This window comes from Cnephaeus nilssonii (genome assembly GCF_951640355.1).
Source record: "Cnephaeus nilssonii genome assembly, chromosome: 14".
NCBI lineage: Eukaryota > Metazoa > Chordata > Mammalia > Chiroptera > Vespertilionidae > Cnephaeus > Cnephaeus nilssonii.
Window position 1 is genome coordinate 67,924,155 of NC_137085.1, and position 13,217 is coordinate 67,937,371.

Here is a 13,217-nt window from a genome sequence, read left to right on the forward strand (position 1 = left end):
GTGATGCTAAACTAGAATTTCTCAGTGGGTATTACCAGCTACTTAGAAAGAGTTTAAGATCTACAAATACCCTTCATCAGAGAAAAAAAAATGGAGGCTACCATCCTCATGTTCCCACGTAGCCTTCCTGTATGTCCGCAATAAAGGCCGATTGCTCACAGCTATTTCTGATCATTTACTCTGGTGGAGATAATAGCGACTCACAGATCTAGACAATCATCTTCGAAGTCAGTACTTTAAAAATGGCTTTGAAATGTCTTGATAATCAGAGGTATAAAAGGCAAATTTAATTCTGATATGTTCTTAATAAGAATGGGAGTGAGAACTATAATGGCAATAATTATAATATTGTGTGTAGTAAGTATAACTTTCCAAGGATGTAACTCAAATGGAGACATGATGTGACCCTGAAATCGCTTTACCCACTGTATAACTGGAATAGAAAAGGCATGTGTCCTAGGATGTATAAAACACCATTGCCAAAGTTGTTTGTGATTTCTGAAAATGAGCTGACATGTGACGTTAGGAAGTGGTGGCTCACATTTGAGCTCTTGGTGTATTGGGCAAATTACCTAAACATTTGAAACTTTAGTTCCCTCATGTCTTAAAAATAAATAGGTAAGTGCAATTATCCCATACATGAGATGAGTTATGTATAAGCCATAGAATAATCTACCAATTGTAGTCATAATAATGGTCATTAGTTAGGTTTGAGTTCAATAAGAGAGACGATGATTTCTATGGTAATTTTAGCATTAAGCAGTTTATTGTAAGAATTGAGCATATCCTGATGAAGGTCCTGGGAATCTCCAGTTATAAATATAAACACTTATGTCAAAGTTCCACCTTTCCCCTAATTGAAACCAAACTTATATATGACTCTGATACCCATTTTCATAATATGCCCTTTATATCTGTCTCAGTGCTTCATTTATTTTGTGAAATCCTGTTTCACAGCTTCCCCTGGATGCGTCCCAGAGCTCCTCTCTTTGAATTCCTACAATTTAGCAGATAAGGAAGGAGACTTCTGTACCAGAAATCACAGTGGTTTGGGAGCCGGGGTTGTATAATGTAGAGCACACCAGTTTTGTATTCAAACTGTGGTTGTGCCACTTACCCAGTTTGGTAACCTGACCTCTCAAAAACACCTGTTTCCCTATCTGTAAAATGCAGTGTTATAAAAACTAAATGAAGAAATAGGAAGCTAATATACTGTATAGTTAGCATTCTTTCACTATTAGTCAATCTTATTAATTAAAGCCCCTCTTCTCAATGAGGCTGCTCTTCACTAAGCCCATTTTGATGCTGCTGTTCAGATAGAGATAACACTCTGCTCTGCTAGAGCAGCAGCTAGCTAGGCCCTCTAACTTCCCAGCTAGCCCAAGTGGTGGGATACAAATGAACTCAACTTCCCCTAAACAGTGCTGATGTCTTTTTTATTTTTCTTTAAAGGTGGAAATCCAACATTTTTTTAAAAATTGATTTCAGAGAGAAAGTGAGAGGGAGAGAGAGATAGAAACATCAACGATGAGAGAATCATTGATAGGCTGCCTCCTGCACGCCCCCTAATGGGATTCGAGCCTGCAACCCGGGCATGTGCCCTTGACCAGAATCAAACCCAGGATCCTTCAGTCTGCAGGCCAATGCTCTATCCACTGAGCCAAACCCGCTAGGGCAGTGCTAACCTTCTCCAACCTCTATATGAATGGGCTCTCCTAGGCAACTTTGATATAATCTGGCATCCACACCCAAGCTTTCTGGCATCTAGGTTGTCTTTTTGCCCTGGGCCCCAAATAAGATAACTCTCATGCTTGCTCTATAAAGCAGAAGGGCCAAAAAGATAACTTTGCTTCCTCAAGAGCAGTGATGGGCAACCTTTTGAGCTTGGTGTGTCAAACTTCGCCAAAAAACTGAGCATAACTCGGGTAGTGTGTCACTTTGAGAAAAAAACATTATTTTGCAAATGTTTCATCCTCAGGAGCAGCAAATGTTTCATCCTCGGCATGCGGCCACCTCAGCGGCCGCATGTCATCAGAAATGGCTACGCGTGTCAGTGCTGACACACGTGTCATAGGTTCGCCATCACTGCTCCAGAGAGTAAGCCCACTGTGGCTCAAGCAAGGCCACTTAGGTCCTGATTGTTCCCGTGAAAGGATGAGAGGACATGGGTACACATGCTTCTCTTTACTGGTTTTGGCTTATAAATATCCCTCATAAAGACCATTATTAACAATATAATATGGCACTGTGAAATCTGACCTTACCCATCTTGGTTCACAGCTGTCATCCACCCTCTGAGTGACATTATGGGGAAATTTTAAGCAATGCATTTTCTCTTCTTAATATCATGGCTCCATGCATTTTCCTCTGCTGTTCACTCCTCACCATCTGAATGGATTCAGGAAATTATAGAGTGCATCTTCAAATGGCAAATTACTCTTTCCTTCAGCCTCTGTTTTCCTATGACTTAATGCTAGGTTTATGTACCAACCCAGAAAATAAGAACACCAAGGATAGATGGCATCCTTAACTTTTATTTATGCAATAATGCTTCCTCACTGGATCTATTTACTATCAATATAGTGAGATTCCAAGGAAATCCTAAGTGATCAATGGATATTGCTAATCACCCAAAATCAAGACTGACCTCAAATCTAAGAAATATCTTCTTTCCCTTCCCTCAGATATGTGGCCTTTACAGAGCATTGTGTGATTTCCATGCATCCAAGTGAAGCACATTTTCTTTTTCAGGATGCTTCAGCTCTAGCAATATTTAGGGACTTTTTTTTTTTTTCAGTTTCTGTTAGTGACCCAGTAATTGTTTTCATGGCCTAGCAGTCAAGTGTGAAGGGCTCTGATAGCATGTCAACAAAACATCCACTACTGAGGGAGAGACTCCCTGACTATGATTGTGATTGATTGCTTATTTGAATCTTTCTGCTCCCAGCTGCTCCTTGGATGCTATGTCAAGGAAGATGGAAACAAGAGAAGACATTTTGAATATAGTAAAACTGTCCTCTGTAACTTTATTTTATAGAAAGCAGATAAGAGCAGAAGGTGGAAGACAAGCAGGGCTCCAGGGTAGACCCCTAAAGGGAATATTGTTCATGAAATATTTGAGGACTAGTGGCCTGCTGCACAAAATTCGTGTGGCGGGGGGGGTGTCCCTCAGCCCAGCCGGCACCATTTCCAATCTGGGACTCCTTGGAGGATGTCCGACTGCCTTTTAGGCCCGATCCCTGTGGGGTAATCCCTCTCACAATCCAGGACTTCTGGCTCCTAACTGCTCACCTGCCTGCCTGCCTGATCGCCCTTAACAACTCTGCCTGCTGGCCTTCTCACCCCCAACTGCCCCCCCCTTGCCGGCCTGATTGCCCCCAACTATCCTCCTCTGCTGGCCTCCTTGCCCCCAACTGGCCCCCCTGCCGACCTGATCACCCCCAACTGCCCTCCCCTCCTGGCCTGATCACCCCTAACCACCTCTACCTCGGCCCTGCCACCATGGCTTTGTCAAAAGGACATCTGGAAGGTCTCCCGGAAGGTCTCCTGGTCTAATTAGCATATTACCCATATTACCCTTTTATTAGTATAGATTACTGGCCAGCCAGGCAAGGTGAACTTGACAACAGTCCAGAGTCTTGAGGCTCAAGCGACACTGAGATAAGAGTCCTGTTTGTTTTCTGTTGTCCCTGCCTGGGCCCCACAGTGGAGCGCAGCACTGTTTCTTCTATAATCTGCATTCTCCAAAAATACAAAAGAACACCAGGAAAGGGATACAACATAGAGTCAGATCTTGCTCTAAGAACTACTATCCTGTCTAATAAAGACCATCATCTATAACTTGCACTGATAAATTCGAGACATTTATTTAGAATTTCTCTTATTCTAGGTCAGTGGTTGGCAAACTCATTAGTCAACAGAGCCAAATATCAACAGTACAACGATTGAAATTTCTTTTGAGAGCCACATTTTTTAAACTTAAACTTCTTCTAATGACACTTCTTCAAAATAGACTCGCCCAGGCCGTGGTATTTTGTGGAAAAGCCACACTCAAGAGGCCAAAGAGTCGCATGTGGCTCGCAGTTTGCCGACCACAGTTCTAGGTTATACAAATAAATAAAACAGTACAAGTTGTCCTCAACTAGCTTAGTATATAGCTAATTCTAATACAACAGTATTAAGTGTTCTTGATCGGTAAGAAAATTCCAACAGAAATATTTTTTGTTTCTGGAAGAAAGAATTGGAATTATGATAGAGACTGAATATAAGTTAAGTCAGAACAGAATATGTCTTTTAGCAAAGCAAACATTTAAATAATAGTTACTGAAAATGATTACCTTAGAAATCTATAAGTAGTAAGTATAATACTCGTCCTATGAATAAGTGGAGGCTCCTAAATAGCTACTCTACCCTGAATTTGCTCAACAAATTATTGAAATTGTTTGGTCTGCCCAAGTCATCCCAGATATCAACCATCACTAAGAGTTATTAACAGGTACCTTTCCTTAGTCGAAGAAAGGGAAGCAAGATTTTCAAATAAAAAACTCAATAAAAATAAAACAAAAAACAAAACTTAAGGTGATTTTTTTCTCTTTCTAAAGGCTCATTAAAATTTGTACTTAATGTAGCTAAACTTTACACAGGCACATTCTTTTAAAAACAGATAAATTCTATAGAGGAACAAGAAAATGACAGGAGAAGTAGGTTTTAGACATTTCTCAAGCAAAATTGTCTATTTATAGCAGTAGCCCTGTGCCCAATACTGATAACAGTTACTGAGAACCCACTGAGCATAAAAATACTGCTCTAGATGCCTTGAGGGAATACAAAGGAAAAGTCAACATTGTCCCTGCCCTTGAGGAGTTTAAAGTTTAATAGGAAAAAGGGCAAGTTCATGTGAGGGGCGGGGGGGAAGAATATATATGCTAATTACAGGAACATAAGGAAAGAACCATGTCTCAGAATTATATATATTTCATTGCTGACAGTCCAAAGAAGATAATATTATCATGGCTTAATCTGGTCAAAGAAAAAAATGATATTTTTCTGTGATACCCTTAGGAAAAATAACTCTTATAGTGATACTCTTATATGAATAATGCCAAATTAAAAACAATGGGCTTAATTCTTCCTGTTAAAAATAAGAGCTTTCCCTCCCTTTTTCTTTGAGCATTTACTTTATAAAATTTTCCAGTTATGAGTACTTTGAAGTGTCTATAAATCATTTTGAAAACTAGATAGGTCATTTATCAGTTTTATAACCTAAGAATGTTTTCCTACAGACGTGAGAGCCATTTTTTGAAACTTAAACATTAAGGAGAATAGCACCTCTATATCCCAGTTTCTGTGGAAGGCGGAGCTTAACTTTGGTGGTTTCCTTGCTCTAAGTTGTAGAAGTACCTCCTTTCATAAGTATGGGGAATGTTCCTCCTTCTAGATAAATCCAATAAGCCAACAAAGATGGTCACCCTATCACTCAATAGAGTTAGGGTGAATTGTGTGTGACAACTTGTGTTGTCAAGTCTCCTAGTTGAGGACTAGTTATTGTTTATCTTGAAAACACCTAAGTGATGGTTTGTAATCTGCTTGGCTATCCAAAAAGGTAAGGTGAAAGGATTAAGCAAAAAACAAAAACAAAACCCCTCATGAATACAGACAGCAGCATGGTGATTGCCAGAGGGAAAGGGGGCTGTCTGGAGGTAGAAGAGGACACAAGACAGATAAATGGTGATTTGATCTTGGGTGGTGAACACACAATACAATATACAGATGATGTATTACAGAATTTGATACCTGAAGCCTACATAATTTTATTAACTAACTAGCGTTCCCGTTGCAGGAAAAATCCTGCAATAGGGTTTCCTGCTGCACTCTACCCCACCCTGCCTGCTCTCCTCCCTTGTCCCCCGCCCCGCGATCTCTGCCAGCCCCCCTGCTTTTCTAACTTCTCCGCCAGCCCGCTCTCCTTCCTTCTTCCTTGGCCCCGCCTCCGCTCCTCCCTTCTCCCCCGGCCCACCTTCTCTGCCAGCCCGGCTGCTTTTCCCTTCTCCCCCGGCCCCGCCTCCACTCCTCCCTTCTCCCCCGGCCCCGCCTCTGCTCCTCCCTTCTCCCCCGCCCCGCCTGCTCAACTTCCTTCTCCCCCGGCCCCGCCTCCGCTCCTCCCTTCTCCTCCCCCCGGCTTGCTTGCTTCTCTGCAGCTTTGCTCCCTTCTGCAGCTCTTGGCTTCTTTCTGTGCTGTCGCGATATGCAAATTAGCCACCATCTTTGTTTTGATAATTTGCATATTCATCCTGATTGGTTGGTGGGCGTGGCTTGGCTTGTGGGCGTGGCTTGGGCGTAGCGAAGGTGCGGTCAATTTGCATATTTGTCTATTATTAGATTAGATGTCACCCCAATAAGTTCAATTTAAAAATAGTAGCCTGAACAGTTTTGAAAATTGGTAGTAAAAATAGCAGGAAAATTTGTCCTACTGATTATTGATACACTGGTTTCTTTCAGTGAGAAATGGTATGTCAAGATTACAAAACCGAGCACTAAGGATGCTCATTGCTAGTGGTCTATCTCTAGACCTGTTCAGTAGACAGACAGAGAAATACACATACACAATACGTATACATACATACATATACACATTTGTCTTTTAAATATAATTCATCTCATGACTTTATTCTGAAATTTCTAATAGATGGTTTTACAGAACTTTTTATATATTATATCTGTATCTTTTTTCTACACTAAAAATGTTGATTCCATTAACACATGATATGACAGGAATATTTCATAAGTTCTCATTTGTTTTATTTAATATTATACCCATAATATAAACCCAATTGTTTCAAAATAATAGTATACATGTAGCTAATTTTTTCCACACTGAGAATGTTTTCAAAGATAGAGTGATAGAATTAAAGTATTTCATAATCTTTGTTTTATCCCATATTATACAAACAGTAGTATGACTCTAATAATACTGTCATCACCAATTATAATCTTGAATAGATTTTATATGGTGATCCCTAGTCTTCCTATAAATTTTTAACATAATGGTTATTCTATATCTACCTTGTCAAAATATGAAGCCATAAGTATGTATTTTCTCCTTTAGCCCTCATTTAATCTTAATTCTATAGGTAACTATATATTTAATGGTCACTACTACTTCTTGATATCAATGTTTCTCTGGGCACTTTGCTAATATGAAGCTTTTCTCTATAAAATCTTCAGGAAGAACTCAATAGGAAAACCTCCCCTTAGTTCTTGCGTTTTGATAAATATTTTTATTCTTTCCATACCTAAACTAACTTTTTACTGAATAAAATATATTTGTCTCACATTTTTATATCCTTGAAGATTTGCAATGTTACTCTATAGTATTTGGGCACAAGACATTGTTAAATAATCTGACAATGATCTAATTTAATTTTTCCTTATGTCATATGTGTTTTGAACTAAATGCCAAAATAAATTTTTAAAATTTTTTTTGAAATTTTAATTTTTAAACTCTATATAATTTTATGAGAAAACTAGAGGCCCGGTGCACGAAATTTGTGCACGGAGGGGGGTTGTCCCTCAGCCCAGCCTGTACCCTCTCCAATATGGGACCCCTCAAGAGATGTCCGACTGCCCGTTTAGGCCCGATCCCAGTGGGCCTAAACGGGCAGTCGGACATCCCTCTCACAATCCAGGACTGCTGGCTCCCAACTGCTTGCCTGCCTGCCTTCCTGATTGCCCCTAACCACTTCTGCCTGCCAGCCTGATCACCCCCTAACCACTCTGCTGCCAGCCTGTTTGCCCCCAACTTCCCTCCTCTGCCGGCCTGGTCACCCCTAACTGCCCTCACCTGCAGGGTTGATCACCTCCAACTGCCCTCCCTTGCAGGCCTGGTCCTTCTCAACTGCCCTCCCTTGCAGGCCAGGTGCCTCCCAACTGCCCTCTCCTGCTGGCCATCTTGTGGTGGCCATCCTGTGTCCACATGGGGGCAGGATCTTTGACCACATGGGGGCAGACATATTGTGTGTTGCAGTGATGATCAATCTGCATATTACTCTTTTATTAGATAGGATAGAGGCCTGGTGCACGGGTGGGGGCCAGCTGGTTTGCCCTGAAGGGTGTCCCGGATCAGGTGGGGGTTCCCTTGGGGCGTGGGGCGGCCTGAGTGAGGGGCCTGTGGTGGTTTGCAGGCTGGCCACGCCCCCTGGCAACCCAAGGGGAGGCCCTGGTATCTGGAATTTATTTTCCTTCTACAATTGAAACTTTGTAGCCTGGAGCTGAGCCAAGCCTGAGGCTCCATCCGAGGCCGGCAGCCATTTGTGTTGGGGTTATAATTGAAACTTTGTTGCCTTAAGCGGGTGGGCCCGGCCAGGGTGTGGGGAAAGCTTTGCTTCCCCTGTTGCCAGCGGCAACCCTGGCCTGCTCTCTCAAGCTCCATTCTGCCACCATTTGTTTGAATTTGTTTACCTTCTATATTTGAAACTTTGTAGCTTGAGTGGAGGCTTAGGCCTGGCAAGGGCAGGCGGAAAGCTTGGCTTCCTCTGTTACCTAGGAAACCTTGCTCTCTGTGGCTGTAGCCATCTTGGTTTGGGTTAATTTGCATGCTCGCTCTGATTGGATGGTGGGCGTGGCTTGTGGGCATGGCTTTGAGTGTGTCAGAGGTATGGTCAATTTGCATATTTGTCTATTATTAGTTAGGACTAGAGGCCCAGTGCACGAAATTCGTGCACGGGGTAGAGGGGTGTCCCTCAGCCCATCCTGCACCCTCTCCAATCTGGGACCCCTCGAGGGATGTCCAACTGCCCATTTAGGCCCGATCCCGGTGGGATCATCCCTCTCACAATCCAGGACTGCTGGCTCCCAACTGCTTGCCTGCTTGCCTTCCTGATTGCCCCTAATCTCTTCTGACTGCCAGCCTGATAACCCCCTAACCACTCCCATGCCAGCCTGATTGATGTCTAACTGCTCCCCTACCAGCCTGTTTGCCCCCACCTTCCCTCCTCTGACAGCCTGGTCACCACTAACTGCCCTCCCCTGCAGGCTTCATCACCCCCAACTGCCCTCCCTTGCAGGCCTGGTCCCTCCAACTGCCCTCTCCTGCTGGCCATCTTGTGGTGGCCATCTTGTGTCCACATGGGGGCAGCCATCTTGTGTGTTGGAGTGATGATCAATCTTCATATTACTCTTTTATTAGATAGGATAGAGGCCTGGTGCATGGGTGGGGGCCGGCTGGTTTGCCCTGAAAGGTGTCCTGGATCAGGGTGGGGGTTCCCTTGGGGCATGGGGCGGCCTGGGTGAGGGGCCTGTGGTGGTTTGAAGGCCAGCCACGCCCCCCAGCGTCCCAAGCGGAGACCCTGGTATCTGGGATTTATTTATCTTCTACAATTGAAACTTTGTAGCCTGGAGTGGAGGCCAAAGCAGGCCAGGGCTGCAGAAGCTTGGTTTCCTCCATGGCTGGGAGCAATCCTAACCTCCTGCTCTCTCTAGCTCCATGGCTGCCGCCATTTTTGTTAGGATTTGTTTATCTTCTATAATTGAAACTTTGTAGCCTTAAGAGGAGGCCTGTGCTGGCCAGGGTGTGCAGAAAGCTTGGCTTCCTCCATTGCCGGGAAACCCAAGCCTCCCTCCTGCTTGCTCCGTGGCTGCAGACATCTTGGTTGGGTTAATTTGCATACACGCTCCTGATTGGCTGGTGGGCGTGGCTGAGTAATGGTTAATTTGCATATTACTCTTTTATTAGATAGGCTTTTTATTTTGGCTCTCCTGCATCCCAATTTCCAGGTATACTGTATACTATGTTCTTTAAATGTTTTCCTAGTCTTTTTTTTTTTTTTAGGACATTCTCTTAAATTATAATTATTATTTATTTTGTTCCTCTGCTTTGGTTTATTTCTTAAGGTGAAGAATTCCGATCTTTTGTAGGACAGATCTTTTCCTATCTTCAATATTTTTGGCATATTGTTATTTTCTAAAGGATTACCAATTGCAATGCTTTATTATGATCACTACTATTAGATTTGATCTTTGTAATTCAGAAATCTCTCTAGGATATATCTAGGAATAAAATCTCTATAGAACTCATGAATAGTTTGGCAAAACTTTTCATTTATACACATATCACAGCATTTTCACTTTTTATTGTCATAATTATTTCCTTACTAGTATCTATATTTATGAAAGAACTGAATGCTATCAGAAGGCGAGGAGTATAGCTACCTTTTTAACCAGTGCAATTTATACCTACCACAATGCTCTGCAGACACTCAATGAATATTTGTTGACTACATGGGTAAATGAATTAACATTTTATTTTCTCAAATGCCTTGATATGAGGAAGAAGGTGCTTTGGATAACAAGTAAGAAATCACTATAACTAATCTGTAAATCAATAAATTGGCAGTGGTTTATACATCTTGCCTTGTAAGGTTGATTATTATGAGTGAGTAACCTTGCTTTGGTCTCCCTTTGGGTAATTTATAAAATCCAGCTCCTCATTCTGGAAAATCAGAACCTGGTCTCATGTAATGTACTAAAAAAAAAAAAAAAAAAGAAAGAAAGAAAAGAAAAGGCCTCTGTAGGCATTACTTGAGCAGTTTCTTTGCCATTCTTCTTTCTGACTTCTTCACTATTAGTTGCAGCCCTTTTGAAAACCAGCCATCTCAGCAATCACTGAAGACCAGTTGCATGTATGTAGCATCACTTTTGGCTACTTCTGAGCACACATGAATAAGCAGTAAAATGAGACCCCAACTTAGCAATTCTTCAGCAAATGAATGGGAAACCATTCTCTAGGCAGTTATTGATATTACTAAATGGCCCTTGAAAATTGCCCATTGGAGCTGAAAGCATACCCTATTTCTCCCAGGCCTTGCATTTTCTTTAACTCTTATTTTGGACTTCGGTACTCTATGCTATCTAGCCTATTAGTGGTAGGCTTTACTGTAAGCAAGGCAGACACATGCTGGACACACCCTTCCAAATAATACTTCACAAAAAAAGTGAACTTCAAAACTGCATCTCCTAGAGATAAATACAGTCAAGAGTGGGTTCTGGAGCTCCACTAGTTAAGATGGCACTACCATCAATCTATAAGGTGAACTCAGAGTGTCTTAATCCAATTCACCCACAATGGCATGCCACTTAAATGAATTGGGATTCAAAACTTTTGATTCTAAACTCCTTCCATACTATGTTGTCTTGAGAGGAATGAGGAAATATCACACAAAAAATAATCAAATATAAGTGGAATGCACAGTTGTGTTGGATCTAAGTATAAGGCAATAAAGTTGACATATACAAAGACACAGTGCTTGGAGAAGAGCTTTTTATAGAGGGTGAGGGGATGTTGTGCACTGTTTATATAGGAAAAGAATGATCAGTGTGGTAGTGGTGGTGGTGATGATGATGATGATGATGATGATAAAGATTTTTCTACTAATGTGTTGAAATTTCAACATTTCCCTACTTAATACTAAACTGCATACTGAATAATTATTTACAAGTCATACTGCTAGAAGCCTGCATTTCCAAGCTTTTAGGTTGACTTATTACTCATGATACCTGTTTGCACAATATTACTGATTATTCATTATTTGGTCAAATAGTAAGATGGTATTTCATTCTCATTGAGAACCATGACAAATACTTGAAGTACCAAAATTAGATGTGGACAGAAGTACATAGAGGGCAGTTCAATAGGGAGAGTGTCAAATATAAAGAATTAAACAAAATTTTTTTATGTTAAATGTGGATGATTTGTAGTCATCAAGAATCTTGAGGGACTCAGACTACTTATGGGTGCAAGACTGTGGATAATTTAAAAGAAACTCAGTTTACTGTGAGTATTATGAAATAATATAATAACCAAGTAATGATTACTTTTGTAAATATAAGTGAGTTTAAACTAGTTAATAGGTAAAACATTTTATGTGTGTGGACAAAATGTCACTTTCCGTTTGTTAAGGTAATATAAATAATTAGTTTCTAACTGTATCTATAGGTAGATATAAATATTGATAGGTTCTGACTTTTTGAAAAGCCAATACTTAAAACATTTTTCAGCAGCTGAGAGTTTGATATTTCTATTTTATTTTTATAATAGATATGGGAATATAGCAGGACAATCTTGTTTTCTCATAAATATTTCCGGTACAACATAACACACATATGTAAACTATAGTGGAATAAGTTTGAATAGCTCACCCAGAAAATGGTTCTCTAAATATAAAAAGAAAAAATATGGGTTCCTCATGAATAAAATATGTATTTTGTATTTTCTGTCTTAACCAATGCCAAGGTCTACTCAACAAAAATCTTATGCTTGTTAGTAGAGCAAAAATTAGGATTCCCTTACATACATATGTCTATGCTTTCTATACTTACACACACACACACATAGAAAAATTAGATTGATATATTCTCTTGTTGATATATTCTATATGTGATATATAGATATGTGTGTTTTAAAAGGCCATTTACCAAAATGAAAACAACACAGAGCAATTAAACTTTCCTGGCACTAGAGGTCACTAAAACCAGATTATAGTCAGAAGGGCTGCATTCTGCTAAATCCACAGAGCAGAACAGAGTTTTGTCTATAATCCAACATGCAGTGATAAGGAACCAAAGCAAACTCAATTTTTAGGAATATCCAAATCACAACACAAAGCACTGCTAATTCAAACTTCAAATTGGAAAATAATCAACAAAATGGCTGGTATTCAAATCAAGTTAATAAAAAAGAAAATGAATGTTTCTCCTGTTTATAACAGCTGTGCACGTTGACTTCAAATAAAATTATCGAACCTTAACCTTGGCTGTTTATTTGTTTTGCATTTCAAAGACCACACAGGAGCAAGTGTCAAATCTTTTCAGTATATCTGGGAATAAACAAGTGAATTGGGTGGAGGGAGGTGAGGGTAGGGGGAGGAGATTGAAGAGTGATGTATGTACATATGCTGCTGCTGGTGACGCCACCATCAAAGTGGCCATTGGTGACCAGGCAGAGTGATGAGCTGTGCCTTACAAGAGAAGCTTTGCTTGGTAGTCACTGACTGCTGGGCCTACTTCTGGATTTACTGTTTCATAGCACAGGATACTTCTTGTGTTTGGAGCTGGGAAAAGTCACCCATTTTCTAATGGCTTTCTGCTGTTGCTCCCTAGCATTGATTTTGAAGAAGCAGATTACTGGGTTAGTCCCTTCAAACAGCAACCATTTCCCTTGGAGA

At 40.8% G+C, this 13,217-nt stretch overlaps 1 protein-coding gene across 13 annotated transcripts in view; it reads right to left on the reverse strand.

Moving 5' to 3' along the window:
* LINGO2 (leucine rich repeat and Ig domain containing 2) overlaps window positions 1-13,217 on the reverse strand; it is a 1,264,400-nt gene that overhangs the window by 796,718 nt on the left and 454,465 nt on the right. The window contains exon 1 of one of the 13 annotated variants that reach the window (XM_079791165.1): window positions 2,265-3,321. The exons of the other annotated variants lie outside the window; for them this stretch is intronic. The gene's annotated coding sequence lies outside the window, so the exon portion shown is untranslated. Of the gene's footprint in view, window positions 1-2,264; window positions 3,322-13,217 lie in introns of those variants that run through there. 13 annotated transcript variants of the gene reach the window in all.